Source organism: Mustela erminea, chromosome 4, assembly GCF_009829155.1.
Source record: "Mustela erminea isolate mMusErm1 chromosome 4, mMusErm1.Pri, whole genome shotgun sequence".
NCBI lineage: Eukaryota > Metazoa > Chordata > Mammalia > Carnivora > Mustelidae > Mustela > Mustela erminea.
In genome coordinates, this window is record NC_045617.1 from 71,822,568 (window position 1) to 71,841,655 (window position 19,088).

General features: G+C 36.0%; 1 protein-coding gene across 5 annotated transcripts in view; it reads right to left on the reverse strand.

Moving 5' to 3' along the window:
* The window catches only part of LOC116588466 (laminin subunit alpha-2), a 640,912-nt gene that overhangs the window by 496,860 nt on the left and 124,964 nt on the right, over window positions 1-19,088 (reverse strand). The gene's annotated exons all lie outside the window — the stretch shown is intronic.

Sequence of the window (19,088 nt, forward strand, 5' to 3'; positions counted from 1 at the left end):
CCCATTTGGTGTAGAGTTGAGAAGTCTTTTCATTCCATGTGAACTTGGGTCTTTACTTTCTACAACTCAATGTCAATTTTGCTTCATACATGACTAGTATTTGTATTTTATGGATCTCTTTTCAATAACAATATATTAAAGACATTTATCAGAAGCCTCTCTAACTGAAAAACTTGTCTTGGAGAAAGTACATTTGAGATTAAAGATAATTTGACTTGAGTCTCTTATGGTTTGTCTCTCTCTGTGATTTCTTCCCATTCAATTTTCCCTCCCTTCTCCTATGGTTCTCTGCATTATTCCTTATATTTCACATATTAGTGAAACCATATCACAAGTGTCTTTCTATGCTTGACTTATTTCACTTAACAAATCTCCTCCAGTTCCATCCATGTCAGTGCAAATGGTAGACATTCATCCTTTCTGCTGGCTGAGTAATACTCCATTGTATTTATGAACCACATCATCTTTCCCCATTCATCTGTTGAAAGACATTTTGGCTCCTTCCACAGTTTAACTATTGTGGACAGTGCTGCTATGAACATTGGGGTGCATGTGCCCCTTCTTTTCACTACATTTGTGTCTTTGGGATAAGTAACCAGTAGTGAAATTGCTGGGTCATAGGGTAGCTCTATTATAAATGTCTTGAGGAACCTCCATACTGTTTTCCGAAGTGGTTATACCAGCTTGCATTCCCACCAACAGTGTAAGAGTGTTCCCCTTTCTCCACATCCTTGCCAACATCTGTTGTTCCTTGTCTTATTAGCGTTGGCCATTCTAATTGGTATAAGGTAATATCTCATTGTGGTTTTGATTTGCACTTCCCTGATGGCAAGTGATGTGGAGCATTTTTTCATGTGTCTCTTCATCATTTATATGTCTTTTTTGGAGAAGTGTCCGTTCATGTCTTCTGCCCATTTCTTGACTGGATTATTTGCTTTTGGGTGTGAGTTTGAGAAGGTCTTTACAGATCTTGGATACTAGCCCTTTATCTTTATGTCATTTGCAAATATCCTCCCCCATTCTGTAAGTTGTTTTTCAGTTTTTTGACTGTTTCCTTTGCTATGCTGAGGTCGCAATAGTTCATTTTTACTTTTGTTTCTCTTGACTTTAGAGACAGAACTTACCTTTTTACTCAGCTACAGTCACTATCGTATTCATTCTTCCTGATAAGTTTATTTCTCCAACCCCCTCATTTTTCTCATCTGTATGCTCTGACCCCACTCAATAAGACATTCTATCAATGTGACATGAATATAGCTAATATGATCAGATGATCACAGGTCAGAAAAATATTAGCCATTCATAAAGATACTGTTACATATTTCATGAGGAAATGTAGAGAGCTTTCTAAATGGTAAAGTACTATAAATACAAATGTTATTTATTATCTTTATGTTTTAGTTTTACTTATATAGCAGGCTTATTGGAACTACCTCAATTTTGTGAGGTTCACCACATTACAAATTTTAAAATAATTTGATCATTCCCAAAGCATTATTTTATTCTCTAGATTGGAAAGAGATACACAATTAAATAAAGTTTGTCTGTCTTTCTCTTGTCATTCATCACCATTTTGCATTTAACTGTACAATTATTATTTCGCCAAATATGCACTGAGCATGATATACTCGATACCATAAAAGATTTGAGAATGAAAACACTATTAAGATAGGCTTATTGCGAGAAGAGATCTGAGCTGAATCTCAAAGGGGAAATAGTAGTTTATCTGGTAGAGAAAAGGAAGAAGAGAAGAGTGAACACAACAGGCAGAGGGAACAGCATAGGAGTATGGACTTCTTTCTGAAAACTTATGTGAATTTTGAGTGACTAATGGAGTCATTGACTTTATAGTTGGTTATTTTTTTTTAAGATTTTATTTATTTATTTGACAGAGATCACAAGTAGGCAGAGAGGCAGGCAGAGGTGGGGGGGGGGGAGCAGGCTCCCTGCTGAGCAGAGAGCCCACTGTGGGGCTCGATCCCAGGACCCTGAGATCATGACCTGAGCCAAAGGCAGAGGCTTAACCCACTGAGCCACCCAGGTGCCCCTATAGTTGTTTTAACCAGTTAGGTTAGGTGATTGTTTAGAGACAGATACAGATTCAGGTATAAAGATATACAGATACAGATAGGGCTGCAGATCTAGACACATATAGATTACACAGAGTATACATAATGGTTCACATATACATCAACACAACCCACTGCCTATTTGTCACTGTTAGTAACTTGTTTTAATGGGATTTTTTTTTTCCAGGCTTTTAGTGTACAGTGTAGAACAAAATTGAAAAATAGAAGGAAGACATATGTCAGGCATCCTGTTTTCAGGTCAAAACCTCTGGTCTTTCTGGCCTGCAGAATAAGTTTAGGTAGTTCAACCCCTTCTATAAGTCCTCCAAAGCCAGTTTATTTATACAAAAGGCATCTCAAGCAGTGGCCATCCAACTCTAATGCCCCAGGACACTGTCAGTTTTGTTCTGCGATCTTTGTCTCCTGCCTTCCTCAACTCTGCCTAGTTCCATCTTTGACCCTGACCTTGAGTCTGTTTCTCTGTTTCACAGGTATGTGTAAGACTCCCCATGCCCTGCTTTGGTGCAGCCTGTGTGGGGCCTGATTTGAGCTGGCTGGACCTGCACATTCTCGGTTCTGAGTAATCATGGGAGGGGACCAGAAAGGAAAGATGGCAGATGAACATTTTCTACTGTATATTGTGATTATGATGTCTGAAAATATAGAATTGGATTACGTCCCAATTACCACACAGAATTAAATGAATAAAATGTGAGCAAAATGACATAGGTATAAAAGAATCACAGGTAGAGAAGTAACACCGATTCAAGCTATTTCATGTTCATTAAGTGATAGGACTTAATTGCTCAGTCACTGCATTGTGTAGATCTTATCAGTCTCATTTTACAAATGAAGAAACTGCACTTCAGAGAAGATAAACAATTCACACAAAAATAAGAATTAGTAAGATTGATAACTAAGATCTGAACTCAGCTCTTTAACATAGAAGACTTATTCTTTTCAGGGCATGAAGAAGAGCCAAAACCTGGCCCTCAGCTTATCAGCTTACATATTTAATAGAAGAAACAACTTGCCCCGTTGCCACCCCTTTGTTGCTTCATAGACTTTTCTACTCATAAACAAAGATATTAACAAAATTTACATTTATTATCTTTCAGTTCTTTCCATTGACTTGTTTGTTAAACTTATTGATCATGTACTGAAAATTAAGCTTTTCAATTTAATTGCCCTGCTTTGTGGCCAAGAACAGTTGCCTTTTGAAATTTTATCAGGTATATTGCTGTTTATTTTTTTTAAAAAATCAGTAATTTGTATTGGTTAGGGAAGGTATCCAATTAGTTGCTAACAACCAATTTGAAGAGTCAGTCAATAGTTGAGTTTTTATTGAATCTTCAGCAGGTTGTATTATAGATTGCAGCCCATTTTCATTATATGTTAAATCTATTAAGCTGTACCTATTTATTCCCTTTCAAAAGCAGCAGAGCAATATTTATTGCTATATTCAATGTGGGTGGCTTGGTTAAGATTATGTAAACACTGTGAGTGTAAATGAACTACAAATAGATAGTGAACATTTATAGAGTATTGACTTAGAGCCTCTTAATTCAATTTGAGGTCATGTAATGTTAATGACATAAAAGCCAGTCATCATTACCCATACAATTATGACTGACATTTTCTTTCTGAATAGTATCTAAACTAAGTAAATTTAGTTGGATTTGTGGCATAACAAAAAAAAGTCTGAACAAAAACAAATAACATTTAGGGGCACCTGGGTGGCTCAGTCATAAAGCCTCTGCCTTCAACTCAGGTCATGATCCTGGTCCTGGGATGGAGCTCTGCACCATCCTTCCTGCTCAACAGGAAGCCTGCTTCTCCCTCTCCCACTCCCACAACTTGTGTTCCCTCTCTCACTGTCTCTCTGTCAAATAAATAAACAAATCTTTGAAAAAAAAAAAAAAAGAAAAAATGTAACATTTATTCTCCCTATATTATTATATATTTTATTAGAGATTAGAATATGATCACTATACAGAAAATAATATTCTGTTATATAATGTAGACATTTAATAAATAATCTAGAAAAAGCTAAATCATAGCATGTGAAGAATAGAAAATTTTTACAATATGGCAAATATTTAGAAAACTCACCAAATTTTTACTTGGATGTTTTTATATTATATTTGCTAGTCTAAATACTGTGGTGTGTTCATACACATATACATAATTGTGCTGATTTGTAACCTCAAAATCCCACACCCTGGTTTCAGAGGGCAGAAGCACTTTTAAAACCTACATATAGAGGTTCTATTTTTAATAATTGTGGAGTGGCTCCCAATGAATCAAACCCTTCACAGATTATAGCTATGAATTCTGAAGAAAATATATATTTTTTAAAAACTCTAAATACCTGAAAACAATGGAGAACCACTCAAAACAGGTAAGGTGGGAGGGATACATATGCTTAGAAAAAGGAAGATATTGAATGTGTTTCAGACTGCACCAGGCACAGTGGTGAAAACTCAACTAGAATTCCACAGTTCCTCTCATGTATCTTTTTCTAAACAATCTTGAAAAACCGGAGAACAGAACTAAGAACAACAATAGCTGCAATAAACTGAGACAAAAATGCTGGAAAAGAGAAAACCATATAAAGTAACCAAAAACATGTATATAATCTCTTCCCAAATCCTTCACTAATACGAGAACTGAATTTGGCTCAGCCTATACTCCAAGTTGGGCTAAAAGTACAAAACACAGATCTACATTAGCTGCATTCCACAGGGGAGACTACAGTTTAATGTTTGAATCCACACAAGTTAGCTAACTGATACAACACAAAAATAAAAAATGGAGGACTATTCTTCAGAAAAACATAACAGAATCTTTGAGTTTTTACAATGTATCATTCACAAATGTCCAGACAGTATTTTTTTAAAAATATTATACATAAAAAGAAACAATAAAATACTACCCATATTTAAAGAAAAGCAATGAATAAAGACCAACACTGATATCAACCCAATGTTGGAGTTAGCATACAAATATTTTTTTTTTAAAGATTTTATTTATTTATTTGACAGAGGGAAATCACAAGTAGATGGAGAGGCAGGCAGAGAGAGAGAGAGGGAAGCAGGCTCCCTGCTAAGCAGAGAGCCCGATGCGGGACTCGATCCCAGGACCCTGAGATCATGACCTGAGCCGAAGGCAGCGGCTTAACCCACTGAGCCACCCAGGCGCCCAGCATACAAATATTTTTAAGCTCCTTTAAACCTATGATCAAAGGCACACAAAGGTTATAATGAAAAGACAAATAGGAAATCCCAGTGGAGGAATAGAAACCAATATATATATATATATATATATATATATTTTTTTTCCGGAACTGAAAAATGTAGTATCTAGAATATTTTTTAAAAAATCATAGCATGAGATTAATAGTAAATGGGAGATGAGAGAAAAAATAGTGTAAACAAACTTGAATATAAAGTGACTTTTTTCCTAAGTCTTTAAGTACATTTTAATGTTTAAAGAAAAAATTATAATATTGAAGGGGGCAGTGAGGGTTACATTACAATGTATGTTAATGTAATACTGATGAAAGTTATGATGATAAACCATATGAAAGTTATAAAAGTTATAAAAGTTATAACTGATGAAAGTTATGAAAGTTATAACTGATAAAGTTATGATGGATGGAGAGATCATGGTAAGTAGACCTATATATTTCCAAGGTTCTTATGTTTCACAGTAAGTGGCAGATTATTAAAAAGACTGACAACTTCGAAGCTTTGAAGTTTGTGGAGCAACTGGAACACCACCTCATTGCTATTGGGATGGTAAATTAGTACAACTACATTAGAAAAGAAAAATTTTTTGTTTTGTTTTTGTTTTTTTAATAAATTTAAACCAAGACCTACCTCTTGACCCCACATTCCACACTTAGAAATAACAGTATATGTCCATGAAAAAGACATATGCCAAATGTTCATGGAAGTTCTTATTATAATAACCAAGTCTGGAAACAGCTCAGGTTTTTATCAATGGGAGAACTGATACAAAATCTGTGGTTTATTCACAAAATGGGACTACTATTCAGCATTAAAGTAGTGCAAATTACTGATACATAAAACAACACCATGACTCTCAAAAGCATTATGCCAAACAAAAGAAGCTTTACCAAAAAAGAGTGCATATTCTATTATTCATTTATTTGACTTTTTGGAACAGACAAATCTAATCTAATGGGAAAGTAAAATAGAGAAACCTGGTTGATTTGAGGGGTAGTGACTGATGGAAAGAGGCATTAAGACCATTTCTGGGGTGATGGTAATATATTATACAAGTGTGCACATCTGTTAAAGCTTATTGAAGGTTACTCTCAATCAGTGCATGCAACACCCAGCAAGGACTTATTCATTTCACTGTTTAAGTTTTAGCTTAAAAAATAAAGTAAACCAATACTGAATTCTAGTTAATGATATTCATGATGAAGACTTGAGGCACGACGTTTGCAAGGAATCAAAATATAAGACGGACAGCTATGTACAGATGGATAGATGTATAATAAAGCAAATACAGCAAGATACTAATTTTAGAATCTTAGATGCTGAGTATATGACTGTTTACTATATGATTCTTTCAACTTCTCTGTATATGAGGAAATTTCAATAAAATTTGGCAAAGAATCTATAGAAGTATTACATGTGCCTATATATGTGTATATGTAAATATCTATATAGAACTGTCTATATATATACACATATATGTAGATGTACATATGTATATATATGATTTATATAATCTTTTGTCTTTTATAAATTGTCAATACCAGTAACAATAACATTTTAAATTGACATCTCTTAAATCAAATGTGGCAATATTTTATGGATACCACAGAGGAAAGCTATCTTTTCAATCCTGTCAGAATCAGTAGAAACAAGCAAGAGCAAAGCATAGTATCAGCCAAACAGCTGAAAGCCTCTCCAAGACCCCAGCAGGCCAGCAGTCAGCAGGTGACTGTTTTCCTTGTACAGATTTCCAATCCTTCCAGCTTTTAGTTCATAAAAATAAAGAACTTTGACTTTGAATCATATTTAATACATAATGTTGTCTTTTGAAGAACTACAAGTGAGCTGGAGAGGAATGCCTTCAACATGCTAGTAAGCGATCTGCTGTGTGGCATGGTTCAGACTGGTTTCTGTGGCTGTCAGTGACATTTCTCTAGTGACGAGTTGGAAGGCTGTTATCTGGTAGCAAAAAGAATTCAGTTCAAAGAAGCCTCATAAGAATTTAATCTTATGAATGAAGAAAATAATTCCCAGAACCTAAATGTCACTGCTAATTTTCAGACCCAGTTACTGTAATTCCAAATGAATTGAAATTAATGAAACCCACTGGCCTCACTCCCCTCCCTGCTCTAAAGGAAAATTCCTTCCACCTCCTACACCATTCCTCAGTCTGGTGCTATCCAATTGTCCTTTTCCCGTCCGTATGTATCCTCACAGACCAACTTCCATCTTGGTTTTGTAAATCCTGACACTCATTCCCAAATTTCTCTGTTTTAAGAAAACACTTCAGCCTTCTTATTGTAATTGATTTCCTCTGACAGTGACACCCTGTAGCTCTCCCTGGTGGATCCCAAGAACCACTGGAAGAGGAAAAGTATCGTCTTCCTGGCTTCTAACTGCTACTTATGAATCAGTTCCTCTAGTCAGTTGTATCTTCTTTTTTTATAAAGTTCAAATCGGGGCGCCTGGGTGGCTCAGTCAGTTAAGTGTCTCTCTTTGGTTCAGGTCATGATCCCAAGGATGCTGGGATCAAGTCCCACATCCCCACTCAGCGGAAAACCTGCTTCTGTCTCTCCCTCTGCCTGCCACTCCCCCTGCTGTGCTCTCGTCCTCCCTCTGTCAAAAAAAAATGAATAAATGAATAAAATCTTAAAAAAAAAAAAAAAAGAATTTCAGGAGCGCCTTGTTGACTCAGCCATTAAGCGTCTGCCTTCGGCTCATGTTACCATCCCAGGGTCCTGGGATTGAGAACCGCATTGGGCTCCCTGCTCAGCAGGAAGCCTGCTTCTCCCTCTCATACTGCCCTTGCTTGTGTTCCCTCTCTCGCTTGCCATCAAATTAATAAATAAAATCTTAAAAAAAAAAAACAATTCAAAGCATCCACCCATTCCACATGCTCATCTCTATTACTGGCTGACTCCATGAAGCCCAACCATGAAAATATTACTAACTGATTCAGTTATCTTTATCCCCCAGTTTTCTGGCATTCTTACTCAAAAGGTGAACATAAGCCAGCTTTAATGTTATTTCACAGAAACCAGAAAATGTTAAAGGGTACTTTGAGAACAAATATGTCTTACTTCTCACCATGCTAAGATTTCTGCTTCCAATTTATTTTTTTACCTTTTTTTTTGTCTCCAGTTTAACATTCTCTCTCCTCATCTGTCTATACTTTTATATAAGGATTGCCTATCCGATCTTACCTCTACCACAGTAGTGGCCCACTAACTAGTCTTTCTGTGTAACTCCACTTCTGTTCCTCTTCCATGGTGTCATGAAAATTATCTTTCTAAAATTAAGTCTGATCACATCACTTTTTTTTTTTCAAGACCTCTGTGTTGCCTAGAGTAGAGGAGCCACTCCTTAGTCCTCCAGACATTTATAGTCAGCCCCTAACCTACCTCTCTAAACTTATTTGTACATGTCAAGTGTACTGACACTTTACTGTTTACAACTATATCAGGGGCTTTGAAAATTCTTTGCCATGCATGATGTCATCCATTATCTTGCCCCTTCTACAATATCTTTTTCTGTACAAGGGCTACCCACTCATCTTTCATGATGCAGCTCAAATATCCCTGCTCTGTGGATGTGTTTCCTGACTTTGCCACAAAGAATTAGTTTCCTTCTTGGTGTCTACACAGTACTTAGTTGCTATTTTATTATAACACTCATCATACTGAAACTTTAATATCCTTTACAAAATGGATTTCTACTCTATAACATCATTGAGTGTAGAGAGAACACTGGACTGTAATAACACTCAAATTCAAATTTATGGAATAAAAAGAAACAGATACAGATATGTGTAATGATGATTTTTAGAGCAAGAAAATTGCCTGGCTGGCCAAAAAGCTGGGGGGGGTGGGTTTCAGTGAAACGGAATATGATAGAGAACATTAAGGCTGACTCACCTTTGCTGCAGGGCAAAACGGGAGATCACAGCCACATTTCCGGGATAGAGAAAAGCAATGAAATCTAGATTACTATGACAAGCTGCTTAAACACCTTCAGGCCTGATTGTATGCTAGTCAAAGTAATTTTGCTCTATTTTTAAACACCGGTGACATCAAAACTAAATCAATATAAATTATTAATTATAATAATTAATATTAATTATTATAATTAATAATTATTAATATAAATTATTAATTTATATTAGTTATTAATATAAATTAATATTTCTAGAAAGAAATCTCGCAAACCAAAGCCATTAAATTGATCAGCTCCTTGATTTGGTAGAAATGTTAAGACTCTGTTTTGGCACTCTAGCTCAGTGAAATCATGCAAAGAACCCAAGTGATTTGAAAATACTGAGTATCTATCATTTCTTGCCTGACCAAATCCAGCCTCTATTTCCATTCCTAGGTAACTGCCACTGTATTTAGTACAGAGGGTATGCAGATAAGGTATCCTGATAAGGAAGTGGAAGTAGAGGAGATCTTTCTTTTTCCCTTCCTTTAGCAGCTGGGGCACGTGCTGCGGGCACATGCACAGGGCTTCAGCCTGGGGCTTTACATATCGAGCCCTTGAAGAATAGGGTTGGGGAATAAGAAAAATAAGATAATAGTGACCGAGATAAAAGTACCAGTGGTGGCGGAGAAGGAAGGCGTTAAGGGCAATGTCTGTAAAAAGACCCTGACTAGATCATTTAGGCAGTGAAACCTGGAAAGGGCCTTGATAAACACCATCTCTCAAGCCTTGTGTTGAGAACGTTCCAACAATTCTGCAAGTTATGTGATAAATACATTTGAGCCTAAGTAAAACAGTGTTGGAGATTTCTGCTGCTTCTGGTCAAGAAGCCACATGGATACAAAGGCCCTACATTATGTTTATACATTCTCCTACACCCACAAATGTACATAAATACACACATACACAGACACACGCAAGTGTGCACATATACAAAGATCAAGAGGTTAATTTTATCATAACTAACTAAATAGATACATAGGCAGTCGCTTCACTTAAACATCTTTAGGACAAAATGTGAAGGAACAATAGTAATGACAGCCATCACAATTATTTACACAAAGACCCAATGCTTATACAATGATCATAATGTGAAGTGATCACTTTAAAAATTCTGCTTTACAATGGAAGGTTTTTTCTTGTTTGTTTTTTCTTCTTTGTGTGCTCCTTTTTGATTACCTTGAACTGTGTAAAGTTTGGTAAACCATTACTTTAAAATGATGATAACCTAACTCATGTTTTTAAAGGAAATCTTTCTAATACAGTCTGGCAAAAATAATTTCTAAATTATATATTTTTCATCAGCCTAAATATTAAACTAAATGAATATTGTGCAGTAGTTGCCTTCATTGTCTGTGCCCTGCATATTACAGTTTGTTATTACTACTCAGAGATATTAATATATATGTTTATATTTTGGCATTCATAATATATGTATTTTAATTTCTCAAATCATGCCTCTTGTTAACATCTATAGTTAAGCTTGCAAAGACCCTCACCAACATAATTAATAACAGGTGGTACGTAGAAATTTGGTATGGAAAAGTCATCCAGTCAATGACTTCTCTTTAATATAATATAGTCAATTTCTTAGTAACTTTAAAAAATCATCACATATTGTTTACAACAATCCATTACGTGTCTCTCTCTCCTTCCCCTTTTAATCATCTTAATCTTGGTACATTGTATTTCTCCTGCTTGTTCATGCCAAGCCCCTATCACCTCTCAAAGAGTAAGAGGAAACTGAATGTCTCTAACTTTCCATTTAAGTCTTTCAGGTCTGTAGAGCTTTGTTAAAAATATTCATGCAAGCAAACAGAGCTGTTTGCAAGTAGTTCAGTATTTGAAAGACAAAAGAGAACCTGCCAATTTAAAATGTTCTAAGAGGCATCAAGGAAGAAAAGGAGATACTTGTCTGTTGAAATTCTGAGCTATGTGGGTGTGTGGGAACACACTGGTATAAAACAAAAATGGGATAAAACAAAATGTTGCCTAAGAGAATGATTTCCAGCTGTGCACTGCAGGAAGTAACTCAATGCTCTTGATATGTGATGCAGATGAAGAGTTTTAGAGAACTAGAAAATCAGTCCAATTTGAACTAATAGCCATCCAGACACAACAATGTTTGTAAGCTGGAAAAAAAAAATAATAATAATGCTAAATCCAGTGGTTGGGGTGGGGCGGGGGGGGCGGGGGGGAAGAAAAGAAGAAACAAGGAGAGCATGTATTCTAGTCCAGACTCACATTTATAGGCCTTTCAAATTTGTCTTGTACTGTTGCTTAGTTCTGCCCTTTCCAGCTTCCAAAATAAAAGAATATTTTTGGAGACTTCTGAGTTGGTTTGGTCTCTTTTCTTCTTTTTAAATAAGAAAAGAGTACATGATCCTATGTGGAATGAATTTTAAAAATTGTGTACACCCTTCTGTCTAGAGATTAAAATGAAAATGTAAGTATTTTCATTATCATTGGAAATAAAATAAACCAAATGTAACCATATGTACTCCAATGGCTCTTAAGCCTGTTTTGCTTGTAGAGTAACAATATCACTCTATGTAGCAAATATTCTTACTAGACTAAGGACTATGAGGGCCATTATGAACTTGGCCCTGACAAGCACTGTAAGGTTTTATTAAATTCCTCATAAGGGTATCATTTATCTTATAAAAATAGGATCATATCATTAATTTGTCATAACCTAAAGCTTGTGCATACACAAGATAATAACTGCCATTGTAACCCAGATCTCTGGTAAGAACACTAACAGATACACCAGGAAGGGGCATAACAATGTGTCTCCATGACAATGGTAAGGCATTTGTACCCAAACTTCTTCAAACTCCTCTAAATAGTTTTTTTTCAAAACCAACTCTACCTATCCGATTCCTGGTAAATGAAAATTGAGCACACTACTTCTGATCAATAAAGACTTCTTAAAATACAGAACAACAACAACAACAAAATCACATTTAGCAAACCGTCATTCTCAGGCTAGATTGAAAAGATTCTTTATCTCATTTTTAATTCATGTCCCCAAAATACAGGTTCCTGTACTCCCATTTCCATCCTTATTGAGTATCCAGTGGACTGCTCCGATCATAAAATTTCTAGTCCTTTCACTTTGCATGGAAGTCTTATCCACTATCCATGTAAAATTAGAATCTACAAACTACTTTGTTTTGTTTTTTAGTGTTCTACTTGCAGAACAATCCTGACTCATCCTAAAGGTTTTCAAAAATCCTATAATGAAAAATAATTATTATAGCTAGGATACTTATTTAGAATGTTCTACCATAAGGATACCCAAAATATTCCTTGAGGGGGTGGCAGTTGGGGAGAAATAGACTGCTTCCAACTTCTTCCAACCTCACTTCATCAATATCAGCGGAACATATGTTCAGTATCTGCTCTCCTCTGCCTGGCTTACAAAACCAAACCTATAAACTAGATGTCTCTTTGGCAGGTCTGCCTGCAAACTCAAAATGAGAAGCAAAAAGGCAAAAAAAAGGAAATGCAAAAACACATTTAAGTCACTGAAAATGAAATGGAGAGCCTCAAATTGGCAATTACCCATTAATAGAGGTGTTTGTACCATTGAAAACAAATCGAAAACTTTGTGTCTATCTGCGGTTAACCATTCAAAATGTAAAAGTAAAAATATGATAAATCTCGAAGCTAATTGCTGTGCAAGGGGCATCAGCTTGCATTTGCATCCCTCAAACAAGAATATCAGAAGGGGCTCATGGAAGCCTTGATGCGTACAACGGCAGCAGGAAAGACGCTGCTCCTCACGGACCCGGCTCTTTAAGGGACTGCTAGACAATTTCTTATCTCCAATGATGAAATAGATATTTTATTTGTTGTTTTTTTTTTTTAAAGATTTTATTTATTTATTTGACAGAGGAGAGAGATCACAAGTAGGCAGAGAGGCAGGCAGAGAAAGAGAGGGAAGCAGGCTCCCTGCGGAGCATAGAGCCCGATGCGGGACTCGATCCCAGAACCCTGAGATCATGACCTGAGCTGAAGGCAGAGGCTTAACCCACTGAGCCACCCAGGTGCCCCAAGTATTCTTTTTTTTTTTTTTTTAAGATTTTATTTATTTATTTGACAGAGGAGAGAGATCACAAGTAGGCAGAGAGGCAGGCAGAGAGAGAGAGGGAAGCAGGCTCCCTGCGGAGCATAGAGCCCGATGCGGGGCTCGATCCCAGGACCCTAGGATCAGGACCTGAGCTGAAAGCAGAGGCTTTAACCCACTGAGCCACCAGGCGCCCCAAAACAGATTTAAAAACCACTCTTCTATCTTGTGTTCCCCCTGGCTTAAAAGACTTAGAGGAAAAAAAAAAAAAGTTAAGAAGCGTTAACATTCATTTGCTTTGTTCTTTTTATTTGTTTTTATTCATATGTATAAGAGTTCCTCAGGGCTTGATCCTGTATCCTTTTCTCATTTTGTCCTCCTCCCCCAATAATCTCATCGGCTTGGAAGCCATTTACATACTATCTGCAAAGTCAACAACTCCCAAGTTCCATCTCCAGGCCAGATACCTTTTTGAAGCTCCAGGCTTCCTTATCCAAATGCTGGTTGATACCTTCCTTGGACATCTCACAAACATCTCAAACTTTTCCCAAAGCAGAGCTCGTGATTTCTTATGCTCCAGCACTACCAGGATACCCACAGCATGCCTCCCGCACCTGGCCCTGCCCCCAACTGGCTACTCCTAAATTCTCTCTTGCTGAGCACATTCTACTTTACCTACCTGGTGCCTTATACAGAAAGCTCGGAACCACTGTGGCCGCCACACCACCACCAAATACTACTGGAACTCCAAAATTAATTTCCGATAGATCTGCTCTCTAGTGCCACTACCAACACTTGGGGCCACGTTACAGCATTTTTAACATCTGGACTTCAGCAAGAACCTCTCAAGTGGACTCCTGTTTATTACCCTCTGTCTTTTTTTGACCCTTTTTTAACAAACTGGATTTTCTAAAGGTGCAAATGTGATTAAGTCACTGCTCTTAAAAATATTTTAATGGATTATAATTTAGGTTTAAAAATCAAAATTATCCTGGTTTACAATCTCCTCTTACTACATTCAAGGAAAACTGTCTTTAGTCAGTTTCTAGACAAGGTTCTGCTTTTTCCTCCCTCAGGACTTAGCCGGGATATCCCTGCTCCTTAACTTTCCTCTACTCTTCATACCTCCTGTCTTTCATGAGTCTTTCCTCCTGATAGCGTACTTCCTCTGAGATCTTTGCTAACCCTTTCCAAATCCCCATTAAAATCCCTGACTATGCCTTACTTTTCCTCTCTAGCTCTGATCATATTTTGTAATGTTATGTAATGATTATTTATCCAAGGTGTATCTCTCTTCCTGGAACAGAAGCTCCCTGACAGAAGAAGCTATGTTTGCTCTGTTTACGTTGTTTATCATCATATTTTCAGAATCCAGCAAGGGCCAGACGCATAAAGGTGTTCCAAAATACTGCCCAAGGAAAATATCCACCTTAGAATTTAGGGCATACAAGGCGTGCCTCTTCTGAAGAAGTGAAAGACTTCATTTTGTCAAAATATAAAAAGAATAAATCATGAAAAAAGCAAAACAAACAATATACCAAAGGGGGGGGTAAAAATCCCAAAACAAAGCAAAACAAAACAAAACACCCACACAGATTTAGTTCTTTCATCGTTTTGGTGATTTGACAACAGAGAGATAACGTTATCATCAAGGGCTAAAACCAATATTCCTTTAAAGTTTATTTTTTTAATTGTTTTCCTAAACTCAAATCCCTACTTCTGGGTAGTTTCTCAGCTTCTGTTTTAGAAAATACACAAAACCGTCTTTTGTGTTTTGTTATAAGTCACCTTGAATTCTCACTGGGATTAGGTTGGTTCAATGGGTAAATTTTTGGTTTAGGAGTTACATTGATTGATTGATATGTATTTCCCAAAACCCTATCTCCACCCACCCATCCCCCCCAATACTTTCCTATTAAAACAACAATAACAAAAACAAAACAAAACAAAATTTTGGAGGATAAAAATGTACTGTTCTAATAAATACAATATTAATGTTAGACCTACCGCTGGACTGCCCCTGTACGTTTCATACTGCATTATCACTTTCAAATTGTGTCAGGTCTCAGCCTGCTTTGCAGGGTGAAGAATTAGAATGAGAGTTGCATAAAAAAATGCTCCACAGCTGACTCAAGCATCTAATTCTGTTTTATGCTTTAAAAGCAAATTCTACGCAGCTTCAGTATATCTATGGAAATACTTGTTTTATAGACAAATTTTTTTTGAAGTGAGGTTTGACAGTGTTTATAGCAAAACACTTTGTTCTCTAGCAGCTGTTTGAACACACACATAAATATGCAGGAAAACTCACAAATACTCTGTTTGCTCTTGTAAATACTTGAAGTGAAAAATCAGCATTTTACAGTCATTTAGCATAGTGTTGCTAATAATACTTCTTATTTACCAAGCACATAGAAACTCTCAGATAAAAGGAGGTTTTGTCAAAAATTTTTTTTTACTATTTTATCAACATTCAATGACCACTAAATACTAAGTTCCTTGAAGACAAAGACTAAAACTTATTAATCTTTTTTATTTTCAGAGACAACTAGAATTATTGATATCAAATGGGTGCTCAGTTTATATTCCTAAAATTAATGAGTCTCACTAGTGAATGAGATTCTGTGAATTGATTTAGTCATACCAATTTGAACTTCTTTCTTAGACATTCTGCATGGAGTTAGTATATTTGTTCTAGAACATCTGATCTAAAACAAAAACAAAAACCATGCGCCTTTGTCACGGGGCATGTACCATTAATGTTTGTTTGAGCCGTGCAATTCACTGATCATAATATATGTGTAGCACTGTCCATTACAAAATACTTTCATTTATCCCCTTAATCTCAAGAAACTCTAAGATATAGGATAGGCAATATAAACTCAGTTTTATAGATAAAATAATGGAAGATCAGTAATGATAATTAATTCCCTAGGTAAGGGAATTTTCAAACTCAATTCCAGTTCTTTAACTGTATGTAACACATATTCATTGAATGCCTCCAACTGCATAAGGCACTCAGATAGGCAGTAATTATACAAGAATAAAAAACACAGGCATGACACCTCTCTTCAGAGCTTCAAACCACTGTAAGAGAATTATATGATAGAATTTCTGCACTAGGTTTATTAGAAACATTTCCATATTGGATATGATAAATAAAAAAAACAGAAGTAGGGGGTGACAGCAGGCAACAGGAAGAAAATTTCAGAGATATTCAAAGGCAGTCTGGCGGGAAGTCAAGTCCAGAGATGACGCTAAGAGAACGGTGGAAGTGAGCCCAGAGAAATCAGATTAAGCTAATCTTTATCTTGCATACCTAGATAAAGACCTGGAATCTGGGTTTGGAGATGATGAAATTAAAGATAAGGGTATTAAAGAAAGGATCTGATTCTGAATCAGCTGCTTACAGAAAGAAAAACTCGTATTCTAGCCTTGAGTCAGAGGTGTCTTCAGCAGGCAAGCACTTCTGAGTCAATAGGGAGAAGCAAGAAAACTCTACAATGGGTTGGTCTAAGAAAAAAGTGATCATGCCATTCCTAAACGTCAACTTGAGATTTTCAAAAATTCAAAAATTTCTGAAAAACTGCTTTCTACCACTCACTAAAGATTTCAAAAAATTTTCCCTTGATTTTGGGGGGTATTTCCCCCTCCCCCACCCCCAGTTTTTCTCACAACTCATCTATTTGGGAACATGTCTCTTTTTTCCAATTATTAACAGGCAGTAAGAAAACAGCTCCTCATCATCAAGTTTACGTTCTGTAATAAGTTTAGTCACCTTTAAAGTTTCTAATTTTCATTAGAGTTCCCCCCAGAATAAACACCATTGCCACTAATTCCAGATCTTTAAAAAAGTGTTTCGTCTTCACTGGAATCAGTGAGCTGGGGACACAAATAGAGAAGAGAGGTATTACTATGACTCATTATAACTTGCAGTGGTTACTAGTTGTCTACATCAAAACTTACTCAGTTCCCAATCCTGACGGGCAGTCAAATTGACAGAGGGAAATTGATGGGCTCTGGGATATAGAATATTGAGGTTGAAGGAGAGCATCCCTACAAGCATCTGGGGTAGACTGGTCTTTGGAGTATCAATCTTATTATAAGCATAATATCCAAAATGAGACATTCTTGTTAAAAAGATACTACAGAAGGTGGCTGCATAACCGTTCTCTAATTAAATATGCCTAATCAGTTTCCTTTTTCAAGAGGATCACTCTACTAAAATTCCATCCACTTCTGAGTTTTTATATGCCACCACACATGATACACTCTTATTTATACTCTAGTATTTTAATTGCATGGTAGTTAGCCCTCTTCATCGCTGATGCATAATGAGCTCTCAGATCACTACAGTATCACAAGCTATTTTTTTCTCCACACTTGCACATAGTGTAATTTTTTCGTCATCTCATTTTAGTGTCATGAGATTTTTGCTTTCAAAGTAAATTGCTCTTCAGTTTTATCGATGAAACTTCCAATTGGTATCTGCTCATTTCTCTAAGTTATTGTTCTCTCCTTTAATCTAATAATATTTTATCCAGTTTTTACTACTGATAAATGTAAACAACATACTGTATCATCTAAAATCATATCTAGATAATATATCCTGGATTATTTTGGAAGGGAAATATATATTTGGTGGATTCAGTCATGTCAAGACAGCCAAAGGTTGGTCGTTTTTCATTATTAACACTGAATCTCGAGATTGTCACCAGATTGGGTGATGGCTAGAATTTACTGGGAAGCGTAGAATATTTCAAAAGGTAACTCATTTATTGAAAATATGACAATAATAATAAAGAGTTGATAATACAAGGCGCTTAACTTAGACACACATAGAAAATTAAATTTAAGGACCATATTTTTTCCCTCAGGCTCCAAAATTTATTCAAAACTCAAAAAGGTCAACTTATTGAATGAAATGTTTTCAGTATATAGATTTATTCACTCACAAAACTGTAAACATTAACTAGTCCCAAACATGTTGAAACAAGAAATATAAACAACATTTTCAAAATGCTATATATTTTCTTGGCGACTGCAAGCATGCCCAGCAAAGTGTTACTCTTTAGCGATATATATTTTGTCTACCCTGTCAGTAATGAAGCAGGCTTGTAAATCATGCTTATGAAACTGATAGATGGATTTAGGGCCTTAGGATTTCTAGACACTCGTAATAATATTTGTTTACTGTCTTTCTCTAAACTAAATTGAAAACTTGTTTAATAATATATCTGCTTAATATAATGATGGACTCAAGAAAGCATTCAAGAAATGTTTGATAAATAGATCAATTAATGCATGAATACAACATAAAAGTCTGGTTTTCAATATGAATCAGAAAAAATTACACTGCGAAGAGCAATAGAAATGTATGTCATTTAAAATGTGAGTAATACATGGTATTTTGTATGTGAATGTGTGCGTGCCTATTGTTGTAGAGGGAGCTAAGATAAATCCTTCTCTTTCAACTTCTAATTATCAGGTTTAATCCTTGTTTTTCAAAACTGCTTTAAATTCACATTATCTTCGATCAGTATTGATGCAGTTTAAAGCCCCATTTTTAATCAAGGTAGAAAAGATCATTATTTGTAGATTCCTGTGCATCATGGTCAGATGAAGGTCTGAAGATACTGTAGACCTTAATCTATACTGAGCTGGCAACAATCTCAAAATTCAAATCCACTTTCTTTACGTTCTTGGCCCTCTCTGGATCCCCTG